Raw genomic sequence first — 18,950 nt, 5'->3', positions numbered from 1 at the left:
AGGAAAGTAGAATAAACAAAGTTATGTGCTAAATAATAAAAAGGTTTATATACTTAAGCAATTTAAATCTTTATTGAATTTTGCGGTATGGCAAATAAAGCATATTTGCGATGTTCCACGTGAGTCACCGGCAAACCCTAAATAACCATCGCATATTACTTAGAATGCGTTAATTATAAGCTATAGAAAGTGCATTTATTCTTATATCCTGTTAAAAGCATTAGTAAATGACTCTTAAATTTATTTTTGCTTTTGATAATATTTTTTACACAAATATTCAATTAATTTTAAAAGAGTTCTTATACTGCTAACCGCTAATCACAGCATCTTAAACATGATGTCCCTTATGCTAGCAATAACTGACTTGTTCTTCAAACAGAAGTACAGCGTTACAAAATCTAAATGATTGATCAGAGGATATATATTGATGAGTGGCTGGTATATACACGGACTTGTGAGAGCTGTACAAATAACTATTTGGGATTTTTTTTATTTATTTAATATATTATCGCACTATACAAAGCATATTATTATAAATCTAGAATATTTGTGCGTTTGGACGTTTTCATCTCAGGATCAGATAAGGTTTGAAAAACCTTTTTTAGGAGACAGATAGTTTTTCACAGAGTGTGATTATCGAGTACTTAAATTCACGTACAGAAGTCGAACAGTTGCAGTTATAACCGCCCGGAGGAGCTACTTATTTTAAACAAATATATCTATGGAAGTTACGTTAACATGGATCAAAAGAAAAATTATGAATATTTCATTAATGTAACAAAGCAATAATTAACTTCCGCTCTCCTTTGGAGACCGCATAGTTTGACCTTTTATATTAAGAGTAAAGCAATAACAAGTTCTATTGTAATATAACGATATTTATTTATTGAACTTTTTGCGTTCTATCTATTTATTCTAATAAATGAGAGGATTTTCGGTGAAGGCACCTCGCAGTTTCTAACGCTTTAAATTTAAACTATTGGCGTGACACGCGTGAATTTCATATTATTGTATCAATCATTATGTTATTATCGTATAACAGCGTTGTAGCCATATGTTAGCTCATTATGACAGCATGAAAGCAAAATATATGTTATTCTTACGAATGTATGTGTAACTTGATTTTTCCAAAATATCATCGTTAAATGTTACTACCTATATTGACGAGTATGATGCTGTAGAAAAATTAAAATCAGAAAGAATATATACGTTTATGTTTGTTGTAAAATCTTTCGTATATATGCTAATTAAGCCATTAAGAGGCTGATTAGTCATATTTTAAATAATGATAAATATAATTCTACGTATTATCTAATCAAAAAAGTAATAGAAATGGCACGTAACCATACTTTGTCATAAACAGAGATTTGGTCGTAATAATTTAACAAATCAGAGCAGCGATAACATCGTATATGTATAACATTTCTAGTGTACTCACTGTTCTGTACGAACGTCTATCTGTTGTCACGTGACCCGTGACGTAGCCAAATACAGTGGTCATATGACATTTTGCTAATAAGGCTTGTGCTATGCCGGCGAGATGTAAACAATGTCGCTAATGAGAAGTATGTTTCATTAGAATAATTCATTTGCTCCGCCTTTTTAATAAGCCTCTGGTACGGCTGGTCTCGTCCATTTTTTTTTTTTTATTATAATTTAGGAAGGCTAATGAACATCTTTATTAATAGACATTGGCGTTGCTAGAAATATAAATACTCTTTACGAGTATTACGTTACATTGTAATCTTTCCTCACGATAAGTAATAGCTATACAATATCATAAGTGAATATAATCTTAATCAGAAATGGTTTTTAAAATATGATAATATACTCAAAATAGTCCTTTTTTCCATTATTTATCATTTATAAAATATAGTGTATAATTTTTATAATGTAGAGTCGTGTGGTGTTATGAGTGTAGAAACATCATCGCCAACACTATCAACACGTTTGGATAGGTCTAATCATCATTTATTCTACTCCTTATATATTGTTGTGTTTCTATTTGAAGAGTGTATTAACCAGACACGCACAACATCTTAGTTCCCAAGGTTGGTGATGCTTTGGTAAAGGATGAAATGATTAAAATTATTTACGGCGCCAATAGTGGTGACCACTTACAGTCAGGTCCACTTGTCTCATCTTGTATAAAAAAGAACACTATATCTGCAATTTTATTACGATTTGCAAAACAAATGTATCGGAAAGACAATAAATCAAAGATTTGACATTTTTATTGAAATCAATCGGATTATGCTATGGAGACGGGTAGGTTAGTTTTGGAAACTACAAGAAATACTTTTTGGTGGAGTAACGAAACATTTAGTACATTTAAAATTTTATACATATTTGTTTGTACATTCATAGGTATTTTTTTAAAAATAAATAAGATAGACATCACGGAATTGTGAGTGTTTCTAGTTTGACCACCAAAATATTACGACAGTTGTTTTTTGTTCTTTTAAAAAAAAGTATAATCTGTAATTTCTTTTTTTTTTCTTAAAAAATAAGTAGTGCGCACATGGCTTAAAAATAAGTGCCGCAATGACAACAAGTGCTATTCAAATATTATTAGATATATTTTGTAATTATACAAAGTAAATAACACAGAGATATTGAAATGCCTTAAGATTTTCGTTCAAGATTACAATGTATTAAGCGAGTGTTTGTACATAACGTTTGTTACATTATTTTATTTAACGTCACTTTGGTGACGGATTGTTAAAATTTTACAACAGAATTTTAAAGCAGTTTCACTTAACGGGCTGATCTGGAATTTTGCAAGCACTTTTGGTTCGTAGACAACTCGTTTATAATTATTATACGTTGTAATCAAATCAAATTTGCCGAAAAATTTATATTGTTTTAGAACAATTATATTCATTTTTCAATTACATGCTAAAGTAATTGTATTTTAATACTAGTAGGTGCTCTTTCATATATATTTATTCTCTAAATCATTCGATGTGGTAAGAATTTCGTGTATATACACGAATTAAATCTAATAGTATTAGTACTTTATTATGAGTAATTTTAACGAAATGGCTTACCTCAAACTCAAATTCCTTTATTCAAAATAGAAGCATTAAACTTACTTATTGATGGTCAAATTAAATACTACCACCGGTTCGGTGGTACCTGTGTCTATACCTGGCTTCCTATTAAATGTTGTTCCTACAACAGGCAGACGAGCTTATTGGCCTTCTGATGGTAAGTGGTCGCATTAACCAAAAGATATGTATGTGAATTTAATTATTTAAAATTTACATATAATATAGAGTCTCTACATCATTTTTTAAACACTTTTACTTTGTGTTAGAGCTTTGTGCAAACCACCCTGAGTAGGTACCACCCGAACATCATATATGTCATTTCTGTTAAATGTATCGTAGGAAAAGAGACGAGCTCATTGCCTTTCTGATGGTAAGTGATCATACGGGTAATTCAATAACTTTAACCACTTTTTACACTTGGATCTTAATCACTTGAAGTCTAAAACACAGTAATCCAAAATATTATTGTTTGACGGTAGAATAAATAAAAAGTAGATGATAACCAAAAACATTTCACAAAGCCCTACCCAAAGGTAAAACCCACTACGGCTAACATCATCTCACTCGTTAAATATTGATACCTTTTTTCATTTGTATCATTTTAAAATTATAACCGTTAGAGTCAAAGTCGCGTATCACGTTTCGACATTTCACGATTGTGTCCTGTGATGAGTTTCGAGTTTATTCTTATAGAATAACTCTACAATGTTTAATGATAATCATTTTATTAATAGCACAATATGCTGGATCGACTTATTGTGCTATTCACCTTAATAGGAGAAGCTTCTGACAAGTAGTCGGTATCCATTTATGGGCTGTCTACTTTATTGTTTTAATGATGTCGAACTATGTTCACTATTTCGTTGCGTTTGTGATATGTTAAAGCCGTTTTATTAACTACTAGTCGTTGTCTGCGGCTTCAGGCATAAGTCGTTAGGTGTTAGGTATAAAAAGTAGCCTATGTCCTTCCTTGGGTTCAAGCTTGGTTCGTACCAAATTTCATCAAATAAGATTTAAACCTAATTTATGTTAATATATAAAAACCAAAGACCACTGGTGGTTTTGTCGTGAACGCGTAACATAAAGACAGAGTTACTTTCCCATTAAAAATATTAGTATATTAATTATATTGAAATCTATTTAACATCCGGGTGATAGAAAACCGGAAATGAAATTACTAATTAAATAAAGATGTGGCTTTGTTCTTTGTTTGGTCGTAATAATATTTCCTTGCAAATCCTCTAGAATATATTCGATATTTTTCTTCCAAATATTTAGATTTTTATTATTAATGACGTAAAAATAAAGACACAGGATAACTGATATATTATATCAAAATCAAAACATACTTCTCTCAAGAACTCTTAACCATTTTTAAGAGTAATATATAGCTATATAGGATAAAATAAAAGCTAATATTAATTCAAAATATAGATTGTACCGACTAGAACCAGAAAGTAACTTTATAGGTGCTTTTTTTTACAATAAAATTAAAATTTCAATAAATTATCCTGCAAGGATATCATCAAGTATAAATATTTTTTATTATATATGTCGGAGGAACAGGATGCCGAACAGTTGGGTTCGGGGATTAATCCGACATTTGGAAGACTATGTGGGCGAGCAATGGAGATATTCACAAAATAAAACGTATTTAATATCGTCTAATCACTGTATTAATTGATTCAATAATCGTACACCACAATAATATCAAAGGATTACAATAATTCATCTCGATTAAGAGCAAATGGGTTTGCAAGCAACCATCGCATTCGAATCGCCTGTCAAAACATAACGACTCGCGTTGCCATGACACTTACAACTCCATTCGGGGTGACCCGCTCTTAAAAGTAAATCAGCCATCAAACATTATTGCCAACTACTCGATTCATTAATTATCCAAATCAACAATCAAAGTAACCAAGCTCCGATATATATATATAATCTTGTTTTGAGTAATTACTCAATATAAGATTTAACAAGTTAACAATGTATTTATTTAATTTTTATAAAGTGTTAAATAGTAAAAATACTTTTTTAAGATATATCCAATATTTAAATAAAAATATATCCATATAAATGTTTCTAAAACCATTTTCAATCAATTAAAAATAACATGTCAGCTATAATTTGCATTAAATGTGGTTTTGGTCATAAAGTGTAGATTAAATAAGTATTATAAAAATTGTACTCGTAAGGCGTAAGCTTTCTTGAAGGTTCCGTTGCCGAACATTGCACTGTCGGTCGTTGTGTAGAAATCATTAATTACATCTACATTTATACGGGTTATTAAAAGAAAATAAACCCTTATTACGATGACGCAAATCGTGACCTCAAGTGGTCGAAAAATGAACGGGGAAAACCTGTACGAGTTAGTAATATAATTTAATGCGTGTTTTTTAATGATTTTAAAATTAGGTTCAAGACATCACGTTCACTTCTTCAACGAATATAGATTAAAAAATATAAATTCAAATGTCATTCATAGATTATAAACGAGTGCTACGTTATAACCAAATAATTTATTTAATATATATGTAGCTTATTACATGAAGGACAGCGCTAATGTAGCGCTTAAGAAGTATAAGAAAGGAATACAATTTAATTTTCCGACCATAGCTTAATAGATATAATATATGGACTGGACTTATGTAGCATATATACTCAAATGACATTTAAAATGGTATGTTTCACAATATTAATCATTAAAAAAATGTGTAGTCTGACTAATGGGTTAATTCCGATACAAGGAAAGATGTCACCGACATTATGCTCTGTATATAGACATTTTTATTTATAAAAGGTGAGTGAGCCAGTGTAGCTAAGCACAGGTACAAGGGACGTAACTCATCATAGACTCCGTGACTGAAAGAACGATTAACCTAAGAAACTATATATCAAAATATAATGAAAATGACGTAATTATCTATGCTGTCTTATTCTGTCTGTCTGTATCTGTCTGTTGTTCTTTCACGGCAGAACCATAGAACTGAGTTTAATTAAATTTATTACGAAGCAAGCACGAAATTCAAAGAAAGCCTTTTTTAAGCCTAACGCCTAACGACCAACCCCTAAAACACGAGCGAAGACGCGACAACTAGATTGTTATATAGTATAAAGAGAATATAATATTCAGTAACTAAAGAATAGCCACGTCCGTTTCAATACTTAAAATAAATTTATTATGCTTTACATTTTAACTTTATGAATACAATAATTTTTCTTCCAATAATTGTTATTTCCACAGATACGTTTTCCGTGCCCGGTGTAAGTTTTCTATAATTTGATTTTACGTTATTTTAACTTGGCCAGATATTATCAGGCAGTTAATAATTATATTTCAGAACTACACATTCATTGACATATATTAAAAAAATATATGTCGGTAGTCTTTACGAGGTGCGCTGTTATTTTCGTTGGATAAGTAATATACTATTAATACACGTTTTCGGAAGAGATGTGCCAATTGTTTATTTATATAACAATAATGCTAGAAATCTAGACATCAGTCACAATAGCTATTTATTTGTTGTAACGTCTACAGGCACTTACTGTCTCAGAATGTTAAGAGATTATTGCGAATATTAATTGAACAAGTGAACTGCAGATTCGTGATATGAACGATGAACGAACGACTTAGGCTGAATCTGCAATTATTGTGAAAGACATTCGTCAAGTATTCAACTAACATTAATTCTCTGGTTGAAGTGATTGAAGGTTAGTGAGTGTAATTAAAGGTACATCTTAGATGTCATCGGATAACCATCCGTGGTAGGTAAGAGGTATCTAATAATTCTTGCGGTGTCAGGGTTTATGAGAGGATGGTGACCACTTGGCATCTGCACTGTACGTTGATTTTTTTAGTTATATTTTTTTGGGGATTTTTAAACGCCACTTTTTAGTTTGGATATATTACAATGCAAATAGTTCCAGCACATAACTCGTGTAAAGAGAACAATGTCGCTTCGTGACGCTTCATATGTTCGTAATAGGTCTTAATGCTATTAGCATAGATGTGAAAATAACTATAATTACAGTCTGATGTGTCCGCCCTTGACCGTTTCACTTTCCTCGAAACGCGGTCAGTTCTATTAAAAACTATGCTACTCTATGAAACTTCGAATATTATGAGTCCTTTTCTATCTCGCAAACACTACAATAGGTTAGACAGGGATAGATTTAAAGTTTAGTTTTTCTGTTTAAGCTCTGATATAATAGCACGTAGTATACACCAAGAGAACACGTGAGTTGCGTCAGCCGCATACCGTTCTTGATACCACGAGTACGGCGCGAATATGCAATTAAAGGAATGCAACGTCAAACTTTGCGGTAATATTCAATCTTTTCTATTTTGTCCATACATTTAATTTGTTTTTATTTGTACATCTTAATTTTAGAGCCTCAAGGTACATTAGGCTGTAGCAATCTGGTATCTAGCTAAATACTAGCTTGCTATGCTTGTATATTATCTGAAAAAAACTGAAAACTCTTGAAGTTTTTACTCTTTTTATTTTTATACTTAATGTTTTTTCCTTCCTTAAATTCGAGCTACATCTTCTAGCGAAGGCGGCTGCATACGTATTTCAGTATTATTGATTAAAAACTTACTAATTATATATATATTTTTAATAATCAATATTTATTTATTTTTTATTTTTTTATCGAATTATTTATACTATGAAAAGGTTCTTACTATAGACAATTCCATTTCATGATGGTTCCATATACAAGCCACCTTAACAGAATTAACACTGACAAGTATCCATATTTATAACCACAATTGTTTTGAAATATTTTATAATAATAAGTACTTGTAACTGTATTCTAAGATTGTTTTTATCTAAATATATGTATTATGGATTATCTTGAGAGTATATTAAGTCAGTTATCTCGGCAACACTTTATACGTCAAAATATTTTGCTAGCCGCTATTGGAACATGAGGCCTACATTTTCGTATAGAAAAGTATACTTTTTGTGTATTGTCTCGTTTAATAACTCTATGTAGAATGCAAATAGTAGAGCGAATAATGTTCTTACTAAAGGCGAAGTTATTTTATAGGAATATAATATAATATACTAGATGCACCTGCGGCTCCACACACAAACTTTCAAGTTTCGTAAAATCCGTTCTTACTGAGGCGGATGTATACACCCTGTAAGGAACCTACTTGCCAAATAACATGTCTAGTTTGTTATAGTTTCTTAGATTTCTTGGTAATCAGTGAGTGGTATTTCGCTTTTATATATAAAGATTAGACATTACACGTTTAATATATATTTAGTATGTGATCTTTGTTCAACCTTAAAAAAATAGATTAATTATGAAATTGTTTAAGATGAGATTAAGATAAACTTCCGTCTTCCTTGTTCCTAAAGTACCTAGATATGTTTGAGAGATAAGGCCCTTATGCCCTTTAAATTGTGACGTCATATGATAACGAGTAAAAATATTTACACTTCTTAACTAACATTTTAAGACAGATGATGAAAATTTATATTAAAAAAAAGACTGACATTGTAATATTAGGTTTCGTGTAGTGTAGCCTAAACCGTATTGCATTTGGAGAGCAAGCTTACGTTACTTTAAATAAAAGCCTCACTTAATATAGTTCTGTAAAATGATAATTCAAACGTGCTTGTATGAAGTATATTTTGATTGAACCGCGACAGATTATGGCACAATTCTTATGATAGATTAACCTTTTAGCACCTTTTCTATGGATACATACAAGATAATTTGCCCATATTATCTTGTATGTTTTTTACCCATTTGTACATTTTTTTCACAGTCTATAAAAGTGCTCTTTATGATAATTCCTCAAAAAGAATATATTTTTGTCTCTCAGTAGAACTATTCTGTGAAAAAAAACTCGAAATTCATCGCGGAACAAAACCGTGAAATGTCATAATGCGAATGAGATATAATAATTGTATAATATAAAGAATACACGACTCGAAAAAGCTTATTATCATAACTAGGTTTTCAATATTTCACGAGTGATTAACGAAGTGAGTACTTATAGAGTAGCTCAGAAAGTCTAAGCAATACGTTTAATACCATTTTTTTTTATGTTAATTAAATTATTACATCTTTGTTTGTATTTTAAGTAACCTTTGATTATGAAACGAATACTTTTGTTTAATAAGTAGTATGTATATGATTAGGCACTACACCTCTTAATATGTAGAATATTACAACTATTTATACAAAATTAAAATAAAAAATCATTTTTCTTAAAATTAAACAGTGTATAATCAACTCGCTAATGTTCGACTGCTAGCAGAGGTTTATCGAGTTTTAGAGATTATTCGACCACACTGCTCCGATACGTGTTTCCCTGTTCCAAGATCTACGTATTTTATTTACTGCTACCCCGGCTCTCATCATATACTATGTGTAAAAATCTATTACAACGAATGTTACATAAAGTAAACTCAGTAAAATGTAGAGCTCTCACTGTGCCCGCATACATCAGCCATGCGCGGGAGTGTGTTGAATACAAAATTATATATCATTGAGATAAGGATCACATAACCCAGTATATCAGTTCACGTAACGAGATAACATCGCGATGAAACTATCTCCGCTTTTATTTAATAAACGTAAATATTTTGTTCGTTTTCGAACAGCCGTGTATTTATGTTTGCATTAAATTATATTGTAAGCTATTTAATTATATTGTACAACTGTAACTAGGGCAATCTTAAAATAGTTTCTTGCCGGTTCTTTTCGATAGAATCTACATCCGAACCGGTGGCAGCTTTACTTTAAATAGTTTGTTAAATGACGATTCAAAAGTGCTTGTAAAATCCTACTTGAATAAAGTATATTTTGATTTGACTTGATTTGATAGAACGTTGTATAAAAATGTTAATCGTAGTGGGTATTGTTTATTACATATTTATATCCATGGAAAAACCGGTGAAATCTGTGAATCTATTACGTATGATCAAATCCGAATTTCGACGTAGAACAAGATGAATAAAAAAGTCGAAGATAATAATGTTGTCTTAGATTTTCGCGATTATTACACATTGAACAGTCTTTAAAATCCCAAATCCAACAGACTGCAAGACCTAAAGATACAGTTAGTGCCTTCTGCGTGCAACCGGAACGCTACTCAAGATACCAATTAAGAAATCGTTGGCGGTAGTTGAAAATAATATTTCTTTTTAATTCGAACAGACAAATGTCACCTTAGTCTGCCCGTGACCACGAACACTGCAATGTGCTCGAAACGTCGGGATGTTAAAATAAAATAATTAATATACGCGATTAAATCCGTTAAAAACTAGTTTTATTTCAAGTCGAAGATAATATTAAACATCTATTCAAATGTTTAATTAATTAATTTTAATAAAATAAACTTAACAAATAATTTAATTTGCTATCTTTACGTCTCAGGTACAATAAGAAACCTCAATAGTCACACACTCATACTAATGCCATCTGATAATAATTGAACATGGACGGGCGTGCCTTCGTGTGCGAATAGATCTATATGTAATATCGACTTACAATTATTATCTGTGCGTGTACCTATTTGCGGTTTTCAAAATTTTAAGACCAGGAGTAGGGAAATCCATTCGATTCGCGGTGAAACGATTTTATCGTTTCTTTCGATAATTGTAATTAGTCAATTGACAAACCGAAATACTTACATAATTCTTACCATTTCTCTACCATTTAATATGGAAGCCGTCTTGGCGCGGTCGAGAATCGAGTGTCAGAAACAGTGACTTGTAGATCATATGATTTTATTTTATATTAGTTGTAATATGCCTCGTTGGAGTCAAGAGTCAATAAAAAGTTATCGGCATATTCGGTTCAAGTATCTCAGGTCAATATTGTTGTTGCAAATCTGCAACAAGAATCTTGACCTGATATCGGTTTTCACATATGAAAAAGCCAAGTATTGTGTTGTACTGTTGTCAACTAAACGCAATATGTGTAAATATTTTTTTTGTATACTTATTTGATAACTATAAAATGATAGATACATTATCAATGCGAACAGTAACGCCGTCATAATGTTATACTGCCACGTCCAAAGAAAACGCGAAGAAAATCCCCCGCAATGCGCGTCATAAGCACTAAATGTTGCCTTAATTAAAAAAAAAAATATATTTTTATTTAGTTTGGTTTCGTTATAAAAAAAGGTTCATTGAATTGCTGGCAAAGTAATCAATATATTCCATTTAATTGACTCTTTATCACGTAACTATTAATTTAGACAAACATAGAAACTTTGATTGAGCCACATTTATTGTATTCATTAAGCTTCTAAATGATTAATAGCTGAATCCGACCGAATCCCGGATTGTACCTATTAGATTTTAAATTTGGTAATAAATAGTTTTTTATGTTTTATGCAACCTTTTTTTTGTAACGGTAAAAAAATAATAATTAATAATTTTCATAGAGCAATATAAGTATAGAGATATTAAATATGCCATAGCACGAAGTATATTCTGTCTGTAAATAATAAGGTGATGAACTAACCGGAATATGTTTAATCAATTATCGATTCGCTTTTCAAATTATCAAAGTTTTTGCAACGCGATAACGGAATCCAAAAACCGAAATCAAACTAGATTAACGAACGGTTACTCGTTGAAAAAAAAAGCATACGTTTTCATTAGTTATATAGGTGTCGGTGCGCGGTCGCAACTTAAAAAAAACGCAGGCTTTCCACTCGGTGACGTAGAATGAGTCAGGCGGGCGCGCCGCCGGCCGACCAATAGTGGCTCTTATCCTACCATATATACTTCAACGGGGACCGGTCGCGCTCAAACTTTGAACGCACGCTGCTACGAACGCACGCACTGCAATATCGCGGGTGACCGTCACGTACAAAGTATCATTCGTTCTTAACGTTCGCTTGCGCGAAAGTGTTTTGTGTACATCACTACTATCGGATCTAACAGTGAGTACATTTTTTGTTTATCTCTAACGTCATATTTAACAATTTTGGAAACACGTTTAACGTTTTACATGCTGACATACAGACACACGCTATTGTGCATCTTTTAATTGAAGAGTTAAGAACTATTGTTGCTTGCCAACTTGACAGATTGTAGATTTGCGTGCGATCCATAATAATTGCGGTTCAATGTTTATAAGGGTTTATTTACCTTTATTGATTATCTGATAAGCGGCCATGAAGCGTAATTGAAACTAGACCAAAGTTATTTTAATTGTTATATGTTAATTAAATTTAAACTTATCCTAAAAAAATATTCAAGTCTTAGATTAGATTAAATATTAAATTTTTAAAAAAGTTAATAAGTCGGTTTCTTAAACTTTTTAAATGTACAACTGTAACTTGCGTCATAAGCAAAATTTCATTGGTCGTCATATTTAATGATCGCACCTTCAAATTACGAATGTTTTAATACAAACCTTTTTTTAATTAAAAATTGACAGTCTATGATTTATAATCTCTGTACTTATCTGTTACATAAAATAATGGCGCCAGTAGAGATCAAAATTTATCATATCAAAAAAAGTTGGCGAAATCTAAAAGAAGTACTTTCGTAATCCGACTGATATCTTTCGTGATCAGTCAAATTGAATATTTCATCCGACATGTTTAATTAAAAAAGAAACATAAAAACGACCAATAAAACTTTGGCATAAAAACTCTTTGGTATAAAAAGGTTTTTATATTCGGCCTGGTTATACTGCTTGTTCATATATACATGTAATTGCAAAAAAAAGTACTGTTACAAAAATATGATAATATTTTCTAATAATTAATGAACATGTAATCCGTTCTTAAGATTGACAGGCATTAACAATATAGAGCGATTGCTATCTGACCTCCTTGAATCGTTAAAGGTAAAAACATATAATTAATTTACGACAATTACAGAGCAATATAAATGAGGTATTTATACGATATTGTTCCAGTTTTTTTTTTATGGTATCGTGTTATAGTTTACATCATACATATTATAGTTCGTAATCATTGTTGTACGTTTATCTTGTCAATCAGTCTTTGTTCAAATCGCCTGTCAGGGACATGAGCACATTACCTACAGAGTAAATAAAAATGTTCTGTTCTTCTCCTAAACATTTTCGTTTAATAATTTATTAGAAACTTTTAACACATACTAAATCTAAACGTCATGTATCAATATTTTCGAACGTTCAGTCATTATTATTATTATTTATTAAAAACGAATGAAAAAGTTGTCATTTTCTATAATAAGTATTTTATTTATGGGAAATAATTGGTTGAAATTGGTCCAAAAACATTGTCACAACACGAAAATTATCATATTTAAAATAATTCAAACTATTTGTCATACAAAATTTTCTATGTTTATCTTTCAATATGACTTGTAGTTTTTCCGCACCCGTCACATATATCTTTTTTAATCTGGACAAGAAATATTCTAGAAAGTTCCTTACACGTTCCACTATGTCAACTGAACTGATGAACTATTGACAATTTACATAACAGCCTACCGATGCTCGAGTAAAACATTGAAAGTAATATTTGCAAATTAATAAATTAAACTAACTTCAAAAAAGTTTTTATATAATTGGAAATATAAAAAAAGATACGTTCATAGAGGAAAATGCAGAACTTACTTCTCCTTTGTTATTGAAATCATATTAAAGATAACATAAAAAAAAAATTACATATCAAGAGGCGTTAATAACTACGTCCAATGAGGGTTTTTTAAGTTTCCGAAACGTTAAATTTTTCCTCCAATCGATTCTGCATTTTAGTTGCGGTTACGTGAAAAGTAAATACGAACTAGATGTTATTTACAACGTCAGTCGCATGTGTTTCTTCAGCTCTTATCTCCGTACTTTGAACCATCTATAGGAAAAATAGATAATCTTTTATCGAAATGGTTCCATTCATATTTAAGATTAACCATTATAAACGAACACTATTTCATAAACCAATGATATTTACCAATTAAATATGGTAAAATTATGATATTTTACCATATTTTTGAAATAAAAGATGAGAAAATGTAAAAAGAATATTATTTAATTTAATACCAAAATGGAATATATCTATCTATCTATCTTATCTATCTATCTTATCTATCTATTAGATGGTTACTGTCGGAAAACCACACATTCTTAATTTGATTCGTATCGACACTGATATAAGATATTATTGATATAAACCTGCTATGTATTTTCTTATATTAATTTGTATGTACCTATTTATGTTCTTCTGACCGAATCGATCATGATTGTCAATATCAATGCGAACACCCTTTTTTATTCCATAGGTTTTATTACACAGGTATACTTTTTATTCCATCAGTTCCATAAACTTGACGTGACCAACATAAAAATAGATGTTAAATCCAATATACACAAATATGCGTCTAGGAAGGCTTTATGCGTTTTCCAATACACGGTAGTCTAATAATTGCCAACTTGCAAACTTCGATTTGCTATCGATAATTTGTCGACTGCAAAACTTGATATGAGCCGCTAACCTAACCTAACGAGGTTAGGAAGGGCAAATGGGGCAACTGTTGGTAAGTAGTTACCACTGCTCTTAGACATTGCCGCTCTTAGAAATTTGAAACATTCCTTAAATCGTCAATGCGCCACCAACCATAGGAACTAAGATGTTGCGTCCCTTGTACCTGTAGTTACTCCGTCTCACTCACCCTTCAAACCGGAACATAAAAATACTAAGTATTGCTGTTTTGCGATAGAATATCTAATGATGTGGGTGGTACCTACCCAGGCGGACTTGCACAAAGCCCTACCATCAAGTAAATAAGCTAACCACTAGAGCAATGAGCCAGTCATTATAAATGATGATGTACATTATATATTTTAACGAACCATAAGCATATAGGTTAAATGGTCAAATATTTAGGAGAAAATCAAACCAGTCGATTGTGTAAGATACAATTGCTTATGTATAAACTATTTATAATAGCAAAATATAATTTAATTACCGTCATAACCGATTTCCTGACGTCTTCATTACTATACAATTTCTTTACTAATTTGTTTCTAATTAAATAAGACACCTGTCTACAGACTAAGCCGTGCTAAATGCCTTATATAAGATACTGTCGCCATCAATATTTTGTTCGTAGGACATAAATATTTTTATATCTTTTAGATGCAAATAATAAGCGTTATATGCGTATGACGCCAGGGTAGATAAATTTATCTCATTTAAATCGATATGTGTAAAAAGATAGCTGTTTTGTTTTCATGCAAAAACCGCTGAATATTTTGACAAGAAAATATCAACATTATTCAGCATATTTCACTGAAACGTTTTAGCTAAAATTTATCATACAATATATTTCAACGTATAACGTAGAGCTGAGATGAGCCGAGATGGCCTAGTGGTTAGAACGCGTGCATCTTAACCGATGATTTCGGGTTCAAACCCAGGCAGGCACCACTGAATTTTCATGTGCTTTATTTGTGTTTATAATTCGTCTCGTGCTCGGCGGTGAAGGAAAACATCGTGAGGAAACCTGCATGTGTCTAATTTCAACGAAATTTTGCCACATGTGTATTCCGCCAACCCGCATTGGAGCAGCGTGTGGAATATGCTCCAAACCTTCTCCTCAAAGGGAGAGAAGGCCTTTAGTCCAGCAGTAGGAAAATTTACAGGTGATAATGCTAAATAACGTAGACAACGTGTGGCTGGATCTGTTAGTGACATAAATATTGTATCGAGATGTAATTCGAGGAACGGCTTGAGATTAGATAGTAATCTAACTTTACTTATTTTTGATCCTGATTGTTATCAAAAAATATTAAAATATATGACGATGCATTTATGTATTTTCTTTTTAATACCAAATAATAACAGCCTGTCTTGTTTCAAAAAATAATTTTCTTTCTCAAATTTCATTATAGTCTATCCAAACACTTTTTCATTATATTGTAAACTGTTAAGATGGAACTGTTTTATGAATATTTTAAAAAATGTATTCGATGTACCTGTGTCCTGACTTTCACTAAGAATTGGTAACCCTAATGTAAGGCGTGAAGAGCAAAAATTTACACTCATAAGGCGACGATATATTTGTCTACACAATCAAATGTAACTGTTAAGTTTTGCGGTTTGTTTAAAAATCGGTACTTTCTGGTAATTAGGACTTGTTTCATATTTTTGTTATTTTTATTGAATACAAAAGTAGTTGCACATGTTTAGGGTCCCGTAGTAAAATAAAATCGTTATCATTTCAATGTAGCAGACTATAAAGTATTTGCCAACACAGAATATAAGTACATCTATTTTCAAAATCCTAGAACATCTGATTTTGCACCATCGTATTATCTTGATATGGTCTTATTTTTAATGAACTGTAATTTTCAGTATTTAATAAACAGAGACAAATTTGTAATATTTTTATCCTGGCCGATTTATAGGAGTAATTATAATTATTATTTGTTAGTAAATTATTTATTTTCATTCTAATTATAAATAAAACTAAAAAAATATGACTAATATAAATTCTAACGTTAATACTATTTACAAAATAATACGAATAAAGAGCTTTGATTTAAAAGTATTTTAGCAATAAAAGCTCAATGTAAAAGACTTCAACGGGATTCAATAAACTTTACGTCACTCTTATCAAAAAGCTACAAATCGTCTTAATAATGAAGGCATATTATATGGTTCTCATTATAATATAATTTCCAAATAAATCCTCTTACAAAACATACATAAAAACTTACATTACTTCACTAGATTTAAAAGTGCTACAATCTTAAAAAACAGCTTAGTATACAATTATTGTACAGAAGTATGAGAACTACAATTTGAGAATGAAATAGGAATCATAAGCTGAATACGTTTAACCAATACAATGTTCTTCTATCGTTTAGTAATTACAAAGATCGTTATTGATTGTTTGTCTATAAAGCTTATTAATGTCTTGAATAACGATAGAGTATTTTAAACTTTATGAACATACTTTATTCAATTAGTCTTTTACAAGCATTTTGGAGCAATCATTGAAAACGATTAATTAAATGTAGAGGTACCAACAGGTTGAAATGTAAATTTGACCGAGCGAAGACGTATTGTTTATCGTACAAATAAAAAATAACGATTGAATTATTTAATAACAATATATTTTCGTTAACTTTTAAGCAATCAGCTCGCAATCCGAGTGAGTCCATTGTGTGGAATACATAATATATGTTTAAGCTAAAACTAGCGGGTCATATTGAGAAAAGTACTCTTATGTTTTACAACTACTTATTGTGTTAAATACACAAGTTATTTCGTGCTTCGAAAACAAAGTAAACAGCTCGAGGAAGTAAATTTATTCTGAATAAAGGAGTGCATTGCCTCACCGCGATTCTCCAACTCGTGCAAAGTGACATTTTAGCTTTAAAACCTCTGAATATGATGTTTACCAACAGTAATTTTATGTATATGATGTCTAACTTACTGTTAAGTATTGTAGTATCCACGCAGCAAGCATTAGCTTTTCATACATTTGTATGTATGTATTGTGCAGGATTTTCGCGTTCAGCAAGCCTGTGAGTTGTCTCTAAGATAAAATGATTTTTTTTACATTTTTTTAACTTTAAAAAAACCTGTCAAAGTATCATATACCTTTTGATTTAAAATACAGCTAGTAGTTGTGTAGCATTTAAAAATATTAATATTAATAAGTACTCTATTGTCACATATAAAAAACCATGTCAAAACAGTTCTCATTAAAACCACATAAAATCAACATAAATATACAATCAAATGTCGGCGAATCGTTGTAAAACAGATTTTGAATATATTAATAAAATCGTGTTTGGTAAAAATTTAAATGTCTGAACACCTGGGTGTAAGATGACACCGACGCGAGCGCACCGCCATAAATTATACACTAAATACCATGAAATTTATAGCTAATTAGCTTTATTTAATTAAGTATGTGTTTTATTTTTTCGTTTCGTGTCTGATGAATACACAAAATCTTAAGGCGACGTTTATTTTTTTTATATATAATAAATAACACAATTAGAAATATGACTTCCGAATGTCAAAGTCGAGTTTTCCCTTCAATTTTTCATTGTATGTTTTTGTTTAGTCATGAGTTTTTTTTCCTGCACGTGCTCATACACTATCATTTTTTTTGCTCTAAATATTAAATTATAATTATTTAATATTTTCTCTAGTAGTTTAGTCTTGATAACAAAAAAGTATGAACTTTAAAACAATGCACAATAACTTAATAAATTACAATGTAGCTCCAAACATTCACTCTTTCTTCCATTCATTCACAGCTTTGTTACAAATAGCCCTGAACCTTCGTTTTAAAAATAGACTTGCTTATTAAAAAAAATAAAACACGACACGAAATGTATAGTGGAATCGGGTAAAAACATCAATGATTCATTCCATGCCCACCTTTACGAACAATCGAACGACATAGAACTTTATTGTAAAAATCGGAAGGCCTATTATGGCTTGATTTATACATTTTCTAAGATTTTGCGAAGGAGTAAAATAATTCAAGTTCTCAAGTAAGCAGGTAGATGAATGTAATACTCTATAATTATATTAAATGAAAAAATAATTTCAACAGACCTTTATTTATGAACGTAAGAAAATAGGCGAATGACCAATAGTTGACAAATAATTAAATAATTTTTAATCTGTGGATGCAAATCGAAAACATCCTTCTTTAATCTACAACTTGGCTTGGAATTAAATCTTTGTTTTAGGAATAAAAGAGTAGTTTCATGAAATTCGGTTCGGTGACTTAGTCGTGAAAGCGTAACAGACTGACAGATTTACTTTCGCATTTATAATATTAGTATAGATAAAATTAACAAACAATATATGAACGCGTTTGTATAAAATATAATATACGTGACAACAGAACGAATGACATTTCGACAGCGGTCATACAACGTGTA

The 18,950-nt window shown here is 30.7% G+C and overlaps 1 protein-coding gene across 5 annotated transcripts in view; it reads left to right on the top strand.

Annotated features, from left to right (window-relative positions):
* Nucleotides 1-18,950, top strand: part of LOC125070289 (CHH-like protein) — a 69,122-nt gene that overhangs the window by 22,697 nt on the left and 27,475 nt on the right. For 2 of the 5 annotated variants that reach the window (XM_047680090.1, XM_047680086.1), the window contains exon 1: nt 11,840-11,982. The exons of 2 other annotated variants lie outside the window; for them this stretch is intronic. The gene's annotated coding sequence lies outside the window, so the exon portion shown is untranslated. Of the gene's footprint in view, nt 1-6,583; nt 6,771-11,839; nt 11,983-18,950 lie in introns of those variants that run through there. One more of the 5 variants, XM_047680088.1, reaches the window with a different exon arrangement.

Source organism: Vanessa atalanta, chromosome 17, assembly GCF_905147765.1.
Source record: "Vanessa atalanta chromosome 17, ilVanAtal1.2, whole genome shotgun sequence".
NCBI lineage: Eukaryota > Metazoa > Arthropoda > Insecta > Lepidoptera > Nymphalidae > Vanessa > Vanessa atalanta.
This window is presented reverse-complemented; position numbering and strand designations above follow the sequence as displayed.